This window comes from Pelodiscus sinensis, chromosome 15, assembly GCF_049634645.1.
Source record: "Pelodiscus sinensis isolate JC-2024 chromosome 15, ASM4963464v1, whole genome shotgun sequence".
Lineage (NCBI taxonomy): Eukaryota > Metazoa > Chordata > Testudines > Trionychidae > Pelodiscus > Pelodiscus sinensis.
In genome coordinates this window covers 41,500,753-41,517,272 of record NC_134725.1, presented here as the reverse complement: position 1 = coordinate 41,517,272, position 16,520 = coordinate 41,500,753, and the positions used below count along the sequence as shown (strand labels likewise).

The 16,520-nt window shown below is 40.6% G+C and overlaps 1 protein-coding gene across 5 annotated transcripts in view; it reads left to right on the top strand.

Annotated features, from left to right (window-relative positions):
* The window catches only part of TTC28 (tetratricopeptide repeat domain 28), a 590,183-nt gene that overhangs the window by 29,376 nt on the left and 544,287 nt on the right, over positions 1-16,520 (top strand). Inside the window, exon 1 of one of the 5 annotated variants that reach the window (XM_075898914.1) lies at positions 15,252-15,839. The exons of the other annotated variants lie outside the window; for them this stretch is intronic. The gene's annotated coding sequence lies outside the window, so the exon portion shown is untranslated. Of the gene's footprint in view, positions 1-15,251; positions 15,840-16,520 lie in introns of those variants that run through there. 5 annotated transcript variants of the gene reach the window in all.

Sequence of the window (16,520 nt, the reverse complement as noted above, 5' to 3'; positions counted from 1 at the left end):
ATTAAGTAGCCATGACCTATGGAAATCAATAGTGACTACTCTAATAAGAATATTAAAGACTTGATAAAGGACAGAATTCTACATTACAAATTTCTGCAGGACTAGAGTTTCCAAGATAGAGTTTGAAAATGAATACCAAATTAAGTTACATACACACACAAAAAAAAAACAGGCATGGCCTCCCCAACGTCAGTACACGCAATTCAAATACTGGAAATAAAACAACATTTCTAATTGGCAAAACTAGATAAACAGTGAAATACATAATCAAGGAGCTTTGTGAGCAATTTAGCTCAATCATGGAATGATACTGATCAGAAAAAAAGTGAACTGTACTGAGATGAGGGTATGACCTGACATGTAATCAGCTTTCATGACAGTTACTGAACTATGACATTTTCATTAAGACACCTATGACTGAGTGCTAGCAACTATACCCTGATCACTGACATTACTGCAGCAAACCACTTTTCTATTTGGGGAATTATGAGAACTTGGGAGGTAATTGCTAGGTTGAAGATACAACTGGCAGTAACTGGAAGGATATAAATGGGAAGAACAGGAAACACGGGGGATGGGCTCAAAGGGTCAGCTAGGCAAAGGAGAGAAGCTGACTAGAAAACAGTTGCAATATACCTGTATCTTGTTCTATTTGCAAAAGAACTGCAGAATAAAAGGTATGTGTCAGGAATGAAAAATAGCTTGAATATGTTAATGACCATGAAGTGACAGAAGCAAACAAAGCAGCCTGGGCACATTGGATAGTAGAGGAAGCACCCTGTGACAATACCACATAGTAAGAAACAGGAACAGTTATAATGGATCAAACCTGACATTCATCTTGCCAGTATCTTGTGTAGTCCCCTTACTAAAGGTGCCTCTGCTTATTTTCTGGGAAGACCCTGTGTGCTGCAATCCAGGCTCACAGACTACAATTCCCGTGAGCCCTGGGGAAAAACAGGAAGGAAGTGACTCCTGTGTGTGAGATCTGAGTCTCTCCAGTGTGTGGAGAAAGACTCAGCAGACCGTGGACTCCTCCCTCTGTTTTGGGAGCAGAAAGGGAGCCAGGCTGCTGTGGAGGAGTTTGATCCAGTTCGGGAGCTGTTATGTGGCAGTTACAGACTGGGACAGTGAGCCTTTGGAACTGGGATCTAGCAGGCTGCTTCTCATTGCCCTGGAAGGGAGGACCTTTGGCTGTACTTGTGGCTAGAAGCTACTTTGCATCCAGAACACAGATGGCGACTGTGAGTAACTGGGCATCTTTGGAGAAATACTGCCTGGGACAGGTCTCAGAGATACAGACTAACTCTGGGTTCAAAGAGAGGCAGAGAGGCCAACCCAGTGAAGCAGAGCTGCTGCACAGCTTGGACCCATATACACCCTACCTACAGAGAATCTCCATTACAGCTGCAGTTCTTCAAGCACACCCACACAAGCAAGAGTCTGGGACTCTGAGTCCAGGGGTGTGCACACTGGGGTGGGATAAATATTGACAGATAGATAAGTTCCTTTTACTTCTGTGTACTTTGATAATTGATGTTATTCACTGTTAATTTGTTAAAGCCTGTTTCTTTAAGTTAAGTAAAGGTTGTTCATTCCAATGCAATCTATTCGATATATATTATTTATGATTTGTAATTGTTGTTCTGGAGTTAGATCCCTTTTATTGCTGGAACAAGTTTATTCCTGGAAGCTCCCAAGGCACACCAGTGTGTACAGGGCCAGCCAGGTGGAGGCACCGCCATTGTACATTCTTTATGAGCAAGGGACTGCAGCAAGGGAGTGGATAGGTTTTCCCCAACCAAACAACATCACCACTGGGATACTCAGAATCTCCTTTTATGTCAAGATGACCAGGCGCCCCAGCACACCTGTGAATGTGATCTGCTCCAGAGTAACCCAGGAGGAAATAAGGGTTACACTTGTCTCCAACACTAGCCAGTGGTAGATGCTCCAGAGGCATTTGTAAGAGCCCCATTGTAGGCAGGTGTGGGATTATCTGCTTCCAACATTAGGTCTCATGCTAGTCTCCAGTATTTAGAGATTATCTTAAATTCTGAAACAGTACGTTTAATTATTCCTTCCAAGAGAGAGGGGGAAAGCTCAGTGTAGTCTGGAACATCATATTGACAGGCAAGAAAGAAGGAGAAATAGTTTACAGTAAAAACACAAGATCTGGCCTATCTACAGAAAGCCTGGGTTTATTTTTCAGGCCTGATTCCATAATTAACCCTACAGCATTTATTATCAAGAAAACAAATCAGTTGAGAGGGGGGCCCTTGTCCTCTGTTTAACCTGATTAAATGTGAATGCTACAGGGACTTAGCTATGGTAGGCCCTGGCTTCACTCAAACTCAGGTCATTTTAGTCATAATGACAAGAGGTCATTCTTCCTTTCTACTTTGTGCTGATTAGGCCTCAATTGGAATATTGTGTCCTGTTCTGAGCACCACATTTCAAGAAAGATGTGGAGAAATTGGAGAAGGTCCAGAGAAGAGCAACAAAAAAGATTAAAGGTCTAGAAAACATGAGCTATGAAGGAAGGCTGAAAGAATTGGGATTGTTTAGTTTAGAAAAGAGAAGACCGAGAGGGGATAGAAGAGCGGCTTTCAAGTATCTAAAAGAGTGTTATAAGGAGATTGGAGAAAAATTGTTCTCCTTGATCTCTGAAGATAGAACAAGAAGCAGTGGGGCTTAAATTGCAGCAAGAGAGGTTTAGGTTGGACATCAGGAAAAACTTCCTGCTGGTTAAGGTAATTAAACACTGGACTAAATTGCCCAGGGAGGTTGTGGAATCTCCATAATTGGAGATATTTAAGAGCAGGTTAGAAAGCCACTTGCCAGGGATAATCTAGATGGTGCTTGGTCCTGCTGTAAAGTCAGGGGACTGGATTCAATGACCTCTTAAGGTTCTTTCCAGTTCCTGTGTTTTATGATTCTGTGATAATATGAACCATCTCAAAGGGCACAAGATTTCAAACAAGTTACTTCTTTTTCTCAATTATATCTTTTAATAAGAAACATCATTCTTCATCATGGTGCTGCCTGTAGAAAGCTGAGGGCCTAAAATATAAGCCCATGCAGCACAGGCCTGGTTTGAGGCCTGAGGCCTACTTAACAATGGGCAAAACATGGCTAACATTAAAGCAAAGCTAAGCTGTGAGCAAGAGGCAGGCCCCAGCTCACAGATCTTGGCATGAACAGAGCTGAGAGTGCAAAACACTAATTGGTAATAGGCCCAGGTGCAGAACAATAATTGGTATTGGTCATAAGTGGAAAGAACAGAATATCACTAGCTTGTTAAAAAAGACCTTGGTACCCACTCCTCACAGATACAGACCCAGATTCAAGAAAGGATCTAAAATGACAGAAAGATACACAGAGATGATCTAATCAAACAACGAGGTACAGGGTGATGGGTGATATCTGAGTAGCATCAGAGGGTGGTAACCTGACAACATCAGAGGGTGGGAACCTGACACGTCAGTGAAGTGTGATTTGTTGTACCTGTATATAAGGTGGTCTCTTGGAGGGACAGTCTTTGTATGACCATGGGGTAGTGGAAATTTCCCACTGTTTGAGTCATTCATTCCATTGTAGCAAGAAAAAATTCCTAACTGTCAGGGTGGTCAAATATCGGAATAAGTTGCCAAGGGAGGTGGTGGAATCTCCCTCTCTGGAGATATTTAAGAACAGGTTAGATAGACATCTGTCAGGGATGGTGTAGACGGAGTTTGGTCCTGCCTTGAGGGCGGGGGGCTGGACTCGATGACCTCTTGAGGTCCATTCCAGTCCTATTGTTCTATGATTCTATGATTCTATACTCATAGCGGTTCAGTAGAGTCTACTGACAACTATGACTGTACTTCGCTCTACAATAAACCTGGCCTGGCACCTTCGATTCTTTGGGGACTCCCATAGGGTCTGCTGTGGAGACTAAGTGCACAAGTCAACATGGCACATATCACTAAGCACACACTCAAGCAGCCTTATGGTTATCATCATCAACGGAGCCAGAGACCTGTGAGGACACCTCGGTAGTAAATCCTGACCAGCCTTCCCTAAAGAAGTACACTGCTTTTGAGCAGGAGCTTGGTCTAGGGATACATCTACACAGCAGAGCTAAACTCAAAATAAGCTACACAACTTGAGCTCCATCAATTGCGTAGTTTCAGTTGAAATAGCTTATTTCAACATTTGGGGCAATCTACATAGCAGTTATTTTGAAATTGAGCACTCTTCCTCCAACTTCCCTTACTCCTCATACAATGAGGGTTACAAGAGTTAGAGTAAAAAGCCTACTTTTTCAAATTTATTTAGAAATAACAGGCTTGTTGTGTAGAAGCGCACTATGATATCTCAGAATAACTGATGATATTCCAAAATAAGGCTGCTGTGGACATAACCTAGATGACCTCCTGACGTCTCTTCTAACCCTATTATTCTATGATTCCTTGTTACAGAAAAAGGGGAGTGAAGTGATAAAACAACTTAGATCATTGTGGTGATAGATGAGGAGCTCTAGAATTCTTCAACTAAAATAGGGTTCCATTAAAAAATAAAACTCCACACACCTGCCATGAAAGATAGAATAGCTGTGTTCTAACAAATACAAGTTCACAATTATAAGTGTTAAAACAGACAAGAAGATTTCATTCGAAGCTTTATAGGATTACTCTGAAGAAACCACCTCAGCTCTGCACAATTCACAGCATATATCACTTTAATTCTCATTGCCTCCATCCAACCACTATGAGGATGGATGCATTAAATAAGAGAACTACTTCCTTGGGAGCCTTCTTGCCTGTCACAGAGCTCCTTCCACACTGGCACCCACCACTGTAACCAGAATGCAGTAAGCTCTATGTTTATTGTTAAGATGGTTTACCTACACCACAGCAACTGTGGAGCTAGTGAGCATCAGAGTGGATAAAAATCAATGATTTCTTTAAAATAAAAAAAAACAGATTTTTTTATAAAGTGTTGTTTGAGGAAAAAAATCTAAAGATATTTCTAATTAAGATACATTTTAGCTTAAATATTTCTCACCATGAAATGGAGATATAAATTCTAATTCTGTAGTCTAAGTCAAAATATTTAAGAACAATTTTGTAAATCAGCTTTTCCCAAACTATGGGCCGCAGACAGGTACAAAAAATACTTCAGAGTGGCTGCTAGGGTGTTCCAGGCTCCAAGCGTGCCTAGGCGGTGCTGCGTCCCCAAGCCCTGGCCTGGGCTGCGCAGAGGATGCAGCCGGGAGTTCCGGGCTCTTGGACTGCCCATGCGGTGCCTCATCCCCAAGCCCTGGCCCAGGCTGCGCGGAGGATGCAGCCGGGAGTTCCAGGCTCCTAGACTGCCCATGCAGTGTCGCAGCCCCAAGCCGTGGGCTGGGTTAGACAAAGGATGCAGCCGGGGTTACTGGATGGTGGTGGTCTCCATGGGTGAATGGTGGACTACTTCTTGTTACGGGAATTCAGCGGCTCCTCCAGGGACAGGCTCTCTGTAGGGGCAGCACAGTGCTTTGGCAGTGCCGGGGAGGGTAGGCCACCTGGCAAGGGCAGAGGTAGGCCCCAGGGAAAGGGCTTCGTCTCCCCCAAAGCACGTGTTTTCATACAGCTGAGCCTTTGTCATTGGTTTTCCTGTCACGTGATACATCAGCCTCAGCTTGTTTCTGCACAGGGGGAAATGTGCACGTTGTCTTAGGTTAACTGCTTAAGCTTTCTTCATTTATTTTCAATAAAATACCCTCTCATTTTCATCTTCAATATGGATAAATGGCTGAAGAATGTGACTGGAAATACAACTAAAAAAGTTTTGAATGATGTGAAGCCTAGTACAAGTGAGAAGAAGAAGATAAAAACTCCTTGGACCCGCTATTATTCTGATGAGTATTTGAAATTTAGTTTATAAGTGTTGGTAGTGATAATCACTTGCCATTATGCCTAATCTGTCACACAGAACTATCCAATGAGTGCATGAAACCATCAAAACTGAAACGCCATTTGGATTGCAAACATCCAGAATACGCGAGTAAGCTCATAGATTTTTTCATAAATAAGATAAATGAATTAGCTTTTTCTAAAAAAAGCATGAAAAGTGCACTTTCTATGGGCTCTTCAAATGAAAACTTTGTGTTGGTTTCATATGAAGTTTCAAAACTAATAGCAGAAACAGGTTACCCGCATACTGTTGGCAAAAGGATAATACTTCCTGCATTGCATATTATTGCATCCCGTATTTATGGAGGAAAAAAGGGAAATCAGTTGGGTACTCTGTCTTTATCCAACAAACGTAGAAATGAAGAAATGGCAAAAAATATTGAAGAAAAGCTCATACATCGAATACAGAATAGTCAGTTTTTTGCATTACAAGTGGATGAAAGCACTGATATAGCTGACACTGCCAATTCGATGTGTTTGTTAGATATGATTACGAAAGCTCCGTTCCAGAAGATCTATTATTTTGTAAACCGCTTCCAACAAAAACGGCTGCCGAAATTTTTAAGCTCATCAATGATTTTATTATTCAAAGTGATATTGACTGGAAAAAGTGTGTTGGACTGAGCAGTGATGGGGCTCGAGCAATGGCAGGGTCTCGCACTGTGCTTATCCCGCAAATTCGAGCTGTAGTGCCTGACTGTATATGGGTGCACTGTAGTATTCACAGAGAGGCACTAGCTGTGAAAAGTATACCATCACTTTTGAGTTCCACTCTTCGAGAATGTGTGAAGTTTATAAATTATATAAAATCTCATCCTTTGAATTCCAGAATCTTTACTGCTTTGTGCAGTGAACATGAGCATTTCTTATGACACTGTGAGCTTCGATGGCTGTTGAAAGAAAACATTTTGAAACGACTCTTTGAAATGAAGGATAAAGTTTTATTGTTCTTGGAGCGGCACCCTCCATCGGCAAAAGATGTTATATTTACATTTAAAGACAAGCTTCATGAATTTAATTGGTTAACAATGATGGCTTCCTTATGTGACATATTTTGTCTTTTAAATTATTTAAGTTTGAATTTACAAGGCACTAAAATTAATATTTTCAAAGTTCACAAAAAAGTTGAGGCAACAATAAAAAAAACTTCGTTTATGGGCACAGCGAGTTAACAAGTGAAACTTTAAGTCTTTTTGTACTTTAACTGAATTATAAGAAAAATATGCTGAAACCAATATCTCAGATGTGATTTCTGCAGCAATCCACGAACACCTCTTGGGGCTAACATCAAGCTTAAATGAATATTTTCCTCCAATTGACGCCAATTAAATGTGGATTAAGAACCCGTTTACTGTTGACACTGAAAATGAAGAAATACTACAACTGAGTGCATCAGAAGTGGATTCATTAATTGAACTTTCCTGTGACTCTGCTTTAAAACAGAACTTTGATAAACTCTCGATTAATTTTTGGTTGAGCTGTAGAAATGAATATTCACATTTATCTGAGAAAGCAGTCAAATTCCTAAAGCAGTCAAATTCGTCACGACATATAAGCGTGAAACTAGTTTCTCATCTTTGGTTTTCTTCAAAAATAAATATAGAAATAGACTGAATGTTGAACCAGATTTGAGGATAAAACTTTCTTCTTTTGCTCCGGACATAAAGTTGCTACGTGATGCAAAACAACATCACCCTTCCCGTTAGTTCTCTTTTTAGTTATTTAAAAGCTATAAAGTGCACACAAATGACTTATATTCAACTCATTCAATTATAAATAAACAAACTTTACAACTGTTAAAATTGTACTGGTTAAATTGTAATTAAGATTTATGTTATGTACTGTTATTATTGTGAATAAATAATAAACAGTGAAAATGTATTTATTTTTCATTCTTTTTTTTTAATATGCATTTATATTTTTGGGCTGCAAAAAACAGTACTTCAAAAAACGAGTTCCACCTAAAATAAAAAGTTTAGGAAACCCTGGTCTAGCCAGCTTTCTATCCATCTTACAGTCCACTTATCCAATCCATATTCCCTTAACTTTCTGGCAAGAATATTGTGAGTGACCATATCAAAAGTTTTGCTAAAGCTGGCCCTGGGGGCTTTGGGAGGACCAGAAACAACTTATTTGCATATTCATTTGCTTAATGAATATGCAAATATGCAAATGAATGTTACCGGTCCTCAATGGATTTACTGGTCCCCATGTCAGAAAGTTTGGGAACCCCTGCATTAGGCCTTTGCCTCAGTGCAGAAAAATCTTTCACTAAGGGGGGCTGTTTTGGACATCTCCACTGCCAGAGTGTATTTGCCCAAACATAATTTGTCACCGTGTCCAACCTTATTTTAAAGTTACAGCAAAGGCTGTGAACTACAGCATAGGTTTTCCTGCTACTTTTGGGCCACGTGGTAGCCTTCGTGACACCTTCAATGAGACTATGCTGTTACCCCTGGTATGCACTAGGGCAGTGTTTGGCCTTGGAACCCTTTAAAAAAGAAAACCGCTGGGGAAAAACTGTCAAGCAAAAAAAACCAACCAATGAACCAAACAAAAACATTGGCACACCTCTTGGACGCTGGCAGCCCTGGATGAACGCTCAGCTCACCTGCCTCTTAAGACCAGCTCTGGAGAAGGGAGTGATGGGGTTATCACAGAGCACTATTTGGGAAACACTGCACTAGGAGATAAGTTCAAATCAAGATATGCAACTTCAGTTATGTTAATTGCGTAGTTTAAGTCAAAGTATCTTAACTTAAATTTTGGCGCCGTCCATGCTGCAGGAAGTCGAAAGGACACTTGTGGAAGCAGGACTACTGGCATCGACGGTGGCACCTTCTCAGTTCGAATTAGCGTGTTTTCACTAGACTAAAAGAAATGCATATTAATAATCATTTCATTATTTTGAATTAAAAAACCTACAAACCAAAACAAAAAGCTTCTTGCATTTGCCAATATATTTATTACTATAATTAAGTATAAAAGAATGCAGATATACCTGATGAGATGCTTTATTAAGTTTAAAAAATACACAGCATAAAAAGAAATACGTACTTTAAGGGATGAGTCTGACATATAAGTAACAGTCTTAACTGCCTTTGTCTTCTCTTTGCTACTAGAATCCTAACTGCTATTGTGTGAACAAACATTAATGATCTAAAATCTTACTATACTTGTAAAGCTTTTCCTGCAGGATGACAGAGTGGCGTCATCACATCAGTCTGTGTCCCGCAGCCTCTTCCCCCTCAGCTACCTGTCCTCCTTCCTCTGTTCTCCTGGCTGCTAACTCCATAATGGGGTTAGCAACCTCTGGCTCATGAGCCAAAGGCTCGTGAGAGATCTAAATATGGCTTTTTGACTCCTCAACAACACTACTTCCCTTCCTTGAAGTTAAGCTGCTGCTGGGCATGTGGGGGAAGAATGGGAGGCTAGCACTATGTGTTAAGTGGATGGGTGGCGGTGAGGCCTGTGGGAGAGTTGGGGTGGTAAACTCTGGCCCCTGAGTAGCTGCCACATGGAGGGCAGCTGCTGTTTTAAGAACTGCTGATTGGGGTGCTAGCGGTAGGACCCACGGGTGGGGCAGTGGCAGGAACTGCGTGGGCACGAACAGTGGGGAGGTCAGGACTCTGGTAGACCCTGGCCCCCTGAGCTGTCCCATAGTGGCTGGTTGAAGTGCTGACAGCTACCAGGTGGAGGCTAGCTGCCATTTTAAAAACAGCTGATCAGGGTGTTGGTGGCAGGATCTGTGATCGGGTGGCAGGGGTCGGGACTAAGGGACACCCTGGCTGGCTGAAGCTCTGGCAGTTGCCATGTGTTTTAAAACAGCTGCACCGACCTGCACGGACCCGTGTGAGGTAGATGTGGGAGGATTGGGACCGGAGTGCACCCTGTTCCCCTGAGCTGCCATACAGCAGCTGGCTGAAACGTTGGCAGTGTCTGCCAGTGTTGTAAAAACAGCTGTTCTCCACGCAGTTGGGGGATGGGGTAGGGAAAAGGGACCTGGACTGGTGGAGGGGAGGAAAGGGAAGGGAGAAGGAGCCTAGGCTGGGGGAGGGAGAGTGACGCTGAATGTCACAGCTGCACCCTGGCCTTCCCTGGTGGCTGGGTGGAGAGCTGGGGTTGCCTATTCCTGTGAGCGCAGCGAGTTACTATTTTATTAGTATTTTGATATAATGCTTCCTTCTAGAAGGAGCAGCAGTTTCTTAAGTTTTGAAATGAAATGGGTCTCTCTCAGGTAAAAGGTGATATTCATATGTATGTTTGGTTAATCTGTAACCTGGGAGAAGCTTGTTTTCACAAGTTGACCCACTTGTCCTCTGGAAAGCTCATCTATTATCAATGGATTTAACTGCTAGTTCCCATGTGGTTTTCATGCCAGCCGGATCTGGATAGAGCTTGGGTTACTGTTCTTAGCTCTGGATTTCTAAGGCACACTCTCACATGCAGACTTCATGTCTGATCTTCCTTGGGATGTGCTGTTGTGAACCCCACCCCTCATTTCCCCTGAGCCTACAGTTGCTTATGTATATTCCCTTGTGATGGGCACTCTGAAATTCTCCATCAGCCCCTTCAGGCTATGTCTATGCTACAGATAAATTATTTTGAAATAATAACTCCCAAAATAACTATTTAGAAATAGTGGTAGAAACTAGTGCATCCACTCTACAGGGAAGCCTTGAAATTAGTCTGAGGCACTCAACTTAGAGCTCCAGGAAGCACTCGGGACTAATTACTTTGAATGACTCTGAGGAGTAGTTATTTCAAAATAACAGCAGCTGAGAGTCCACACTAACCCTATTTTGAGATCGCAATTTTGAAATAGGTGTTATTCCTCGTAAATTCAGGGGTTATTATTTTGAAATAACAAGCCTGTTATTTTGAAATAATTTTGAAATAACAGGCTTGCTGTGTGGACACTCACCGTGTTATTTCAAAATAACTCTGTAGTGTAGACATGCCCTCAGTGACAGTGTGACAGGCCAGCAATGAATAAAAGCTTAGTAAAAGAGTTTCTTAACCATGGGGACTTTACTCTTACATAGCACTGGAAAGCTCTGGGTCTTTGGGGGTACGTCTAGACTACAAGCCTCTTTCGAAAGAGGCTTTTTTGAAAGAGAGCGTCTAGACTGCAATCACTTCCTTCAAAAAAGCAAGACGCTTTTTCGAAAGAGAGCACACAGGCAGTCTGGATGCACTCTTTCAAAAAAGCCGTGTTTGCATTCAAGAACATCTTTTTTTCGAAAGAGCACTTTCGAAAAAAGGCGTTCTTCCTCATAAAATGAGATTTACCGCGGTCAAAAAAAACGCTGTGTTCTTTTGATTTAATTTTGAAAGAATGAAACAGCAGTCTAGATGCAGGGGAAGTTTTTTTTTTTTAAAAGGCCACTTTTTTAAAAAAAAAACTCTGTCGTCTAGACACACCCTGGGAGGAAAAAAAACCAAATAATTCTCAAAGCACTTCCTCACAGTCTGAACTGACCATTCCTATTATTCTTGTTTGGTTACTACCCATAGCCTTTTCTGCTTCTCTCTCTTCCAGCTCTTTATTCTGGCATGTGGCAATGGATTCCCTTTCACAGGGAACATTTACCCTTTAAATTTGTTTTTTTCCTTTTGAACCAGTTTCCAGGCTGAGCAAGTTAGCGTCTTCTACTATCCAGGATTCTGTTTATAGAGTTTGTTGTTTAAGGGGAGCCCAGATTGTTGAAAAATAGAGCAATGAATGCTGCAATTCTCAGTGGAAGTTGCAATGCAACATGAAGTCCTCATGTGAAAATTAAGATTAAAATACAAAACAGATCTCCTGAAATAAAATGGTATTCATATGTTAATATAGTCTGCTGTGCTTATATGTCCAGTTTAGGTTTTTTCCTCTTCACAAGCTTAGTCTTTCAGTTTTTCCTGTCCATGGAATTAAGTCAAATTCCCAGGGTTTTAGGAAGAGTTGAAGAAGACTTCAGCATAGAACGTTAATAATTATATTAAGTTCAGTCCTTGTTCTAGTCTTATTGCTATAATATCTGAAAAGTAATTTTTAAACACAGCCCAACAGAGGAAGAAAATGAGCTCCAAGTAAAGATGTTTCATGTTTATTTTGACATCTAAGTTCATTGATTTGTGTTTCCTTATGAGATTGTATGATTAGAACTAGATAAAAAGATGTTCTGGATATAGAAGTTTAGTGGTGGAAAAAAAACTAGAAGATAAGAGCAACTCCTACTTCTGAGTAGCTAGATGATATTGTTACACACACAGGATTTCTCAACTGTTCAATGGTTAAAAAAAATTACTTACTTACCAGGACCTTACAAACTATTATAATCAAGTTTAGTCATCATCTACTTCTTTGCTATTTCAGACAACCCAGTCATATAACCTCATTAATAGGTTTCTTGCCCCCCCACTTGAGGCAAGTGACTCTACTAGAAGGCTTTTCCAGAACCTTGATTTGCTGGGTAGTAATCTTCTAATTTCCAGGCTAAATTTATTCATGGACAGGTTATATATACCTATTTGTTCTTTTATGCCAGTGTTGTCCATTTTCTTAAATAGCTCTTCTATTTCCTTGATGTCTAGCCCACTGTATGTATTTATAGAGAGTGATCACATTCATTCTCCTCCATTTTGGTAGGCTAAAACATGGCAAACACTTTTAATCTCTTCTCATAAAATAAACTCTCTCTTCTCCTGTTCAGTTGAATTATTCTTTCTTGAACATGGGTGACCATAATTGTACACAGTATTCCAAGCAGAAATTCTTGCTGTTTATCTCTAGATGCATGACTATGCACTTTTGTGCTATTAAATATCATCCTACTTCTCTTATTCCAGTCTTCAAAGTCATCTAATTTTTCCTGTATAATGTTCTGATCTCACTCTGTTTTGACAGTGCTTTTCAACTTTGTATTACCAGAAAACTTCATTAGCATACTCCCTTTTTCTCTCAACATCATTAATAAAAATATTAAATAAGATCAGTCCCAAGGTTAAGAAACTCTACTACCAGCCTCTCTCCAGCCCAATAGTTCTTTTTCAGCACGTCAACTCCTGTCTCGCCAGTTTCTTACCCACTTTACAATTCTTGTACTAACCCCCATCTTCAGAATTGACCAGTTTGTACAATTTCTTTCCCTGTGGGGCCATGATCCTGATTGCAGCCCCTGAGTTCTACTGTAGTATGTATAATTGCTAAATATTGATCTTGTTTTACTCTGGTTTACATAAGCTCTGCAAAAAATGAACCAAGAGAAAAGATGGGTAGAGTGCTAGTGATGGAAGTCTGATACCCAGGCTGAATGGCTACAGTATAAAGTTTGGAGTTTACACTCTCTCCTTCTCCCCCCCAATCCCACATGCAATGGGAGACAGAAGGATGTGAAAAAAAACTTTTCCTACATAGCATGTGCAAAATCTTGGACAGCAGGGTTGTTTTAGGTTGTCTGATGGTCTAAATAGTCTGACTCCTTTCCATTTTTTAGGAAATTTCTTGCTTTGGATGATAAAATTTCAAATTAAGAGTAATGTCTGCTTCCATGGTGGCAGAACATAGTTTTGAAGGAACAAGAGCCTCAACTTTTTTGCTAGAGTTTCAGGCAGTAATTCTCACTGAGATATTCAGTATGGTGAGAGAGCTTTATCCCACAATCAGAGTTTTGGACCTATTTCCTTTTTGGATCATAAAGGCCACTGTGTAGTTATCTGCTCACTTGTTTGCCATTGGTAAGAACAGGCTACCTCATGCTTAGAAAGAAGAAATAATGCATGTTTGGTGTCAAGTGATGATGATTTCCTGAACAGAAAGTGTAGTTAATTATTGACCAGCATCACATTATCCTTTCTTTGTAAGATTGTCTCACTAAAACTTTCTCCACAATGTGCAGTCTGTAGAATGCCCTAGATATCCTTGAGCTTTATCAGTGTCGATATAGGCCTGTCTTTGGCAGAGAGAGATTATAGTAGTTACTGTCCTCTGGGTGATGGATGAAGACCAGGTGTTCCTTTGGTGGTGTTAGATCTGTCAGGTGCTTATTATACCACTGATCATGAGGTCTTACTGATTTGCCATTAGACCTTCCCCTCTCCCCTCCAGTAGGTGTGGAGAAGGCTTCCATTTGCTTTCTTGAAATTATTTAAAAAACAGTTTGCTTACTTTGTTCTTTTCTGTCAGAGGGGTAGAACATCATATACTCATAAGCAACTGCTCTTTATCCCAGAAAGCTGTCAATTATGAAATCACAGAGGGTGACATTCTGTCATTTCTCCTGCTCAAGATGTAGCTTGGTTGTTAGGAGTGATTACAGAGAGACATAGGATGTAGTGTTGTTAGTATGCTGACACCCAACGACCTGTCTCTGTCTCATTCAAATTGGATAATGTGTTTTAGAGCCTCACCCAAAGTCTGGCTGAAATTGGGCCATGGATAAGAGTGAGCTGGCTTAAGTTCAACGCGGACAAAAATAATATGATGATGCGGATGTAGGAAGCAGCTGAAGGAAATGGCAGAGGTAACATTAGACTTGTGGAGTGTGTCCACTTTTTGTTAGTAGGGTTTTTGTTGGGGGCTTGTTAGTCACTTCTTGCCAGCTGCTGTTTTGCAGTCACATTGTCCCTATGGTCTTGTTTGCTTTTTACCATCTCTGACTAGGAGATCTGATTTTGGACTTCAAGCATTTCTCCTTCACTTTAGTTTGTTTATTCCATGTATTTATTAGCATTAGTAAAGCTGTCAGAAGTAATGGACTTGCTTCCTTTTTCTAAAGGTATGATATTTTCTAATGGTAAATTGCTTCTGTTAGATGGTAACAATTATCCTGGTCAACGTTCTCTGCACTCACTATGAATTTCAGTAGGAAGGTTTCTTGCATTTAAAACTGCAGGCCATGTAATGGGAACAAGGTTTTAAATATGTGGAAAGGAACTGCTGAGGGGTATTTCAGACCATAACAAGGAATCTTTCATGTTAAGACATCAGTGTTTTTAAGACATCAGTGAGCCGTCTTTGGGGTTGCTCGTAGCATCTGCTGCAGTGATTAATATTGATCCTGTGTCATTTTTGTGATAATACACGGAGGCTGTAGTAAGATGTATTTAGTCACTAGATGAACTGGGAGATTTTCTCCCTTTTGCTTATTGAGATTAAATGTTTTAGCGAAGATGCATTTTCTCCGGCTGTTGTAGGTCTGGCGTATGAATTTTCATGTGCTATGGAAGGTAAAAGAGGTAATTGGTGGGTTTTAGGACTATTAACTGCTTCATTCTAATCTCTGGGACAAAGGGACATGTTGGTAGTGTTCCACTGGGTTTTGAACGCTCCTTCCCTTTACACTTTTACAGCATACTTAGCTGTCTCAGACCTCTAAGACACTATGTTTTATTGTGAGAGTGCTAAGAAGTTCTGATGAATTTCAGTCTGGTGTGGGGATATCCTTGCTTTGCTCTAAAAGAGGCAATGAGTAATTATTAGTCTTTGGAATACATGCAGTTAGGCCATATTTTTGTCTTAAAATTTGTGTTGCTCTTCTCTCCTGGTAATTGTTTTTTAGCAAATGGGGAATACTTCCAGGAAAATAGTCACACCTCATTTATCTGAATTATGCTGTTTAAAAATTTCCTCTTGATTTATATCTTAACAGGAAGTTGTCTGTCCATAGACACCTCCAAATAGCCAAACCCTCACTTAAAGAAGTATCTGATTTTTTCCCCCAGAGGTTTGTGTCATGGTCAGTAAGAATATTTCAGATACTGACACTTCATTTTGTCCTGTGCAGAGCAGTATTTCATGCTGAACTGTGAATTGTGGCAGGGAGTGGAAGAAGAGAGAGATGGGGATAGCCCCGTGCATCTAAATGGCAAAACAAGGAAGAGAAAGTACTCATGTTTTCTTGAACTTGCAGTTTGGTGAGTTTGGGTATGTTTCCATGGTAGCAGCTGCAGGCAGTCAGTACACTGATTAGCTACATTTAATGTTGTCATACAAAAAACAGTCTATCTGTGTTGTATGTTGGAATTTGTTAATAGCGGGATAATCCCACCCAGCAAAGCTCAAAAACAATTCCTTTCAGTCTTTTTTAATGTTGAGATTTGACAATAGCCCAATGGCAAATAATGTGATTTTCCTTTGACTGGTTATGTGCATCTACGTACTGCTACAGTTACTGCACCAGAGTGACTGTGACTCTGGTCGCGGATGCACCTATCAAAGGCTGAGGTTCCATTTTGTTCAACTCTTTGGTCACCCCAAGAAATTATAACCTATATTAATGTGGTGGAGCTCTGATCTGTGTGTCAGGCCTGTGAAGTGATTATGTCCACCATCAAGAATGAGATAATACAAATTCTTGCAGACAACACTATTGCCATGTTGTATCTAAAGAAGTAGGGAGTTGATAGTTCATCTCATCTATGCAGTAGTTGTCCCGTGGAATCTATGTACAAGACATGTCCAGAAAGCATTCTACCTTCCAGGAATGAGAAATGTAATTGTAGATTCTCTCATCATGGATTTCATAGGTCAATATAAATGGTCAATCCAAAAACACATTTTCCAAATTTTCCACCACTTGCGTGCCCAATTATAGA